Below are 4,896 nucleotides of genomic sequence, written 5' to 3'. Positions count from 1 at the left end.
AGCACATCCACACGTGCCCCAGTAGCTGAGCCATCCTTGTTCATTAGTAAGGAAACCCAAGGTGAATCTGAAAAACTGTCTTGAAAAACTTAAAGATTTTTCAGATTCTATACCCATTTTTGATGAATCTGATGAAGAACCAATTGAAAGCTTGATAATTTGTGAGCAAAGCTGTGATCTTTCTTCTCTTGAACCTGAGTTTATGGTTGATAATGAACAGGCTATTGTAGAACTAACTGTTTTGCAACCGGAGCATCCGAGTAGCTTTGATTTGTTTCAACAGGTTTTTAAGGAAGAACCACTGAATTTTCCACATCAGTGTCCGTGTCTTGACACTTGGATATCTTTGGATGATGGTCCAGATCCTATATGTTTGATGAGGAGGACGAATCTGGTCCAGTATTTGATGATGAAGAAAAAAGCATCATGTCCACCTTCATGAAGAGCCAACTATGCTTTGATTCCAGCACATCTCCTACCCCTTTGTCTTTTGAACTTCAAGAGTACTGTGAGGAACCTTCTTTTCTTAATTCTATACCTGACATGTTTGTCAAGATCAGTACTCATGATGTGATTCGTTTTGGCCTTGACAAAATGAAAGAATTTTGTGTTTCAAAATCTGTTTTTGATAACATGATTAATTCTTTTAAGGTCTTTGAACCTGATAAATTTCTTGATCAACCACGTTCTCAAAATGTCAAAGGCATTAATTCTGGATTTATCTTGTGTTTTGATCAGTTCTTAGAAGATAGCCATGATTTTGATCATTTTGAAAAGTCTCTTGAGCTTGATTTGAAACAAACTGTTTTCTGTTCTAATAAATCTTTTGATTCATTTGTTTTCAAAGAAAATAGCTTTGATCTTAACTCTTCTAGACATAGACTGATCACTGATCATTTGTTGCCATCCTCTTGTGCCTTGGACAAAATTCTGATTCAGAAGTTGCTGGAAAATAAATCACTTAAAACTGAAAATGATTTTTGTGATCTTGATTTTTGTGATTTTATTTCGCAGCCTGGTCTTTGTGTGTTCTAAATATGATAAAACTTGGCATCTTCTGAAATCATTTCGTGATCAATGTGTTGTCTTGAGCCTTGATGATATAGTGGTGTACAACACTTTCTTTGAAAAATACCTTGAATCTTTGATATTTGCTTCCAAATCTGAACTTAAGCTTGTGTGAAAAGATGTTGAGCCGGATATGCATGTTCTGGAAATGTCTAATATTGTTGCATGTCTTGAGAAAATTTTGGTCTGTAATGTCTATTTTGTTGAGCACCTTGAAAGGCTTAGATGTGTGCTGCTTGTTCTTGGAAAATATCTTTTGATGTTTGATTTCAACAAGTATCTCTCTTGCACATTTGATCCTGGTCTTTTAGTGTTAATTTTGAGTATCCATAAAAGACAGGTTCAGCCTCTGAATGAAAGTATTGACCGTGCCCAACAACCTCGGATTTGGAGAAGCTTTGTTGTTCAAACCGGCTACCTTGGTGCCAGCGACAGAGGTTCAGTCCAAGAGGGATATCTCAACAGTCCGAAGGTATTTTGTCTTGAATCTAATTTTACCAGAAAGCCAACTCATCAAGGATTCACTTAGGCTTGGAATCGCATGAAAATCTTCACGTATGAAGAAGTTATGAATTTTCCAAACCGGAGGTTCTTCAGTCCATCTATCCGCGAGTACCAGATTTCTAAAGGAGATTCATGCCCCAGAAAGAATCGGCCTGAGCCAAAACCGATCCTCCATGAACCAAAGGTGTTTCCTCAGTCATTCTCCTGTCTAAACCAAAAGCACTGTAAGGATCATAAGTTGATTGCCTCTACTCTTCATGAAAATGTTTTGAAACCGAGAATTTCAAAAAGAAAACATATTCTTACTTGGTTGAAAAACGTTTTGCTCAAACCTTTTCATGAATTGATTTCATTGAGCTGTGCTTTGAAAGAGATTTGGTGTAGGAAAAAGCATGAACTAAAATTGCGTAGGCCAAAGAATTCTTTTGATTTCGTTCATGATGATAATTTTTCAAATTTGGCATTGTCTCTTTCTTTCCATAACAGTTTCTCACCTTGGCCTGATTTTGAGATTGATAAATCAATTTTTGGCAACCAGCTTACTTGCTTAATGCTTGCCCACGTCCTTGATGATTATCCTAAGGGCTTGGATCCTGATTTTGATGTCTTAAGGATAGAGAAACCCTTTGATTATTTCTTTGGCAGATTTGATGTGGTTTCTCTAGTTGCTTTGAATAAACAGGATAAGCATGATCAGTTTCTAAGGAGAGCAAGCACCAATGGACGCCAAAGTACTTGGAATTCCTTGATGAAAATGACTTTAAAACTCCAAGGAAGTTTCTGTCCATATTTTTCATTCCCTGAATTTTCCATGAATTTTAATTCCTTTGTATCTGATTCATCTTTTTTTGATATAGGTACTTTGGATTTGAGGACAAATCCTTTTGAAGAAGGAGGGAATGATAGACCGCGGTCCATAGATCAGTACATGGAGCCGAACCAGCATGGAGATCAGAACGTTCTGAAGATTTCAACTGAGGTTCATGTTTTTCACCATACTGACCAGACACTGTACTGGACTATCCCACATTCATCCGGATGGGAGCTTTGGCTGGAACCATGGCCAGATGACCGATTTCACCGTACTGAATTTTGTATTCACTGTCCTGTTTCCCATTTCATGAAGAACAGTCGAGACGGAATCACATTCGGACACACCAATCTTGAGATAGGTCATCGCTATTCATTTCTGGACAGTACCGCACAAACCGCCCGTACAACCAGATTGGAACTTCAGAATTATCCACGACCAGATGATCGAATCTTCCGAACTGAATCTCGGCTTTTCCGACCTGTTTTGCATTCTAAGAAGAATGGCCGAGGCAGATTTCAATTTGATCGAATGGATTTCAAGTTAGGCCGTGCAACTTCATTTCCGGCTAGTTTGGACTGTCCTGATCGCGTACTGGCCCTGCCTGCGGGACATGCTGAAGGTTCACTGAATCTGGACAGTGGAATTTGAAGGGTTCACTTGCAGTCAATGTTAATTTCGTGCTTGACCAAATCTGGTCAATTTTATCATTTTCTATGTTTAGATTTCCCACATTTTTCTTTAAGTCCTTTGACTAGAACTTCTATATAATGTAAACATCAGATCAGAATAAGATAATTTCGTTTTGCTTTCATTCTTTTGAGTTTTTTTACTCTCTTTGTTCTATGTTAGAACATTTCTTAGTTTATTGGTGAGGTTATCTCCAAGTTTCGATCCTTCTTTTGTTGGACCGGTGCGTCACATCCGGCAACAATCGAAGTCTGGTAGTATCTTTGGGCTATTCCGCAACCCTTAGTGTCACCGTTCATACCATCAGTTCTCAATCCTCTCGGATCTGAGTTCATATCAACCTTACCGAAAGAGTGATCCTTATTTTGGTTCTATCATCTAGGTTTGGGCTTCGGCTCAAGTGGTTTACATGGTGGACCGTAACAGATGATCGGTCTACTTCTTGACATTAGTCGGAAGGTATTCCAAACTCGGATCAAACAGTGTGGTACGCTTTCGGACTACTCCACTCTATAGCACTAGGTGTGTTCTTTTCTGATGCAGAGAGGATATTTAGAATAGATATCTTATTTATTTAGTGTTTTATTTAGAGTTTATTTATTATTAAGATAATTATCTCTTATGTTTTAGGGTTTTTATGTTTTTTTTTATATATAGTCTTTGAGGCTATGGTTTTATTTAATTTATGAGTTTATGATTTGATTTATAAAAGTTAAGAGATTTCTCTTTAATCTTTGTTTTCGGCTAGATCATTGGTGATCTCAACGAATTTAAGAAACATTGATCTTAGGTATTCTTACACTGAATAAGATCTTTGTGATTATTCTAATTTTTCGGGTATTCTCAGAATCAACGGATCTCTAGTTCTATCCTATAAAGCTTCCGCTACATCAGTTGATATGAGAGCCAACATTTTGGTTTCTTAATCAAATTTCTATCCAAACATGTTCATCGAAGGTACGTGTTATTTCGTGGATTCATATCCATTTAATTTATCTGAAGATTTTTGTGAGAAGTTCAGAGAAATTTATGGTGATCCAGTTTATGACACATATGATGATGAGAATTTTTGTAAGAGGATTTATGGTCCTCCAATCTATGACGACTATGTTGCTATCGTTACGGAGGAAGCCGTAGATGGTGTCAACGTAAAAGATGATCTTGCTCTCCCAATATTTGAGTTAGGTCTCGCTGGATGCAACAATTGGGAAACTCAGAGGTTGACTTGGGCTTTTACAAAACAAAGTCCAGTTGAAGGGTTGCTTAGAGATCAAGCTTTTAGATACAAGGGTGAGTTTATGAAATTGATATGTACTCTGTCGGCGGCTTTTGCATGGGACAGTGATATGGCGCAGGGACATGTTCTTACGTCTTGTTATATTATTATGGAGAGTGCACGTATTCCACAATTCTTCATGGCACGTCTGATACATCGTTATGCAAAAGTCAAAATTGATGAAGTATGTCAAAACTGTTTACTTGTGAGTCAAGAATTTTGTTATTAGATGGTTGGAAAAGAAATATTATTTGAAGACCACGGTTAAGATTCGAGGACGAATCATTCCAACCCGGAGAAAATGATGCAGAGAGGATATTTAGAATAAATATCTTATTTATTTAGTATTTTATTTAGAGTTTATTTATTATTAAGATAATTATCTCTAATATTTTAGGGTTTTTATGTTTTTTTTATATATAGTCTTTGAGGCTATGGTTTTATGTAATTTATGAGTTTATGATTTGATTAATAAAAGTTAAGAGATTTTTCTTTAATCCTTGTTTTCGGCTAGATCATTGGTGATCTCAACGAATTTAAGAAGACA

The sequence above is a fragment of the Brassica oleracea genome, chromosome C7 (assembly GCF_000695525.1).
Source record: "Brassica oleracea var. oleracea cultivar TO1000 chromosome C7, BOL, whole genome shotgun sequence".
NCBI classification, from domain to species: domain Eukaryota; kingdom Viridiplantae; phylum Streptophyta; class Magnoliopsida; order Brassicales; family Brassicaceae; genus Brassica; species Brassica oleracea.
Note: the sequence above shows the minus strand (reverse complement) of the source record.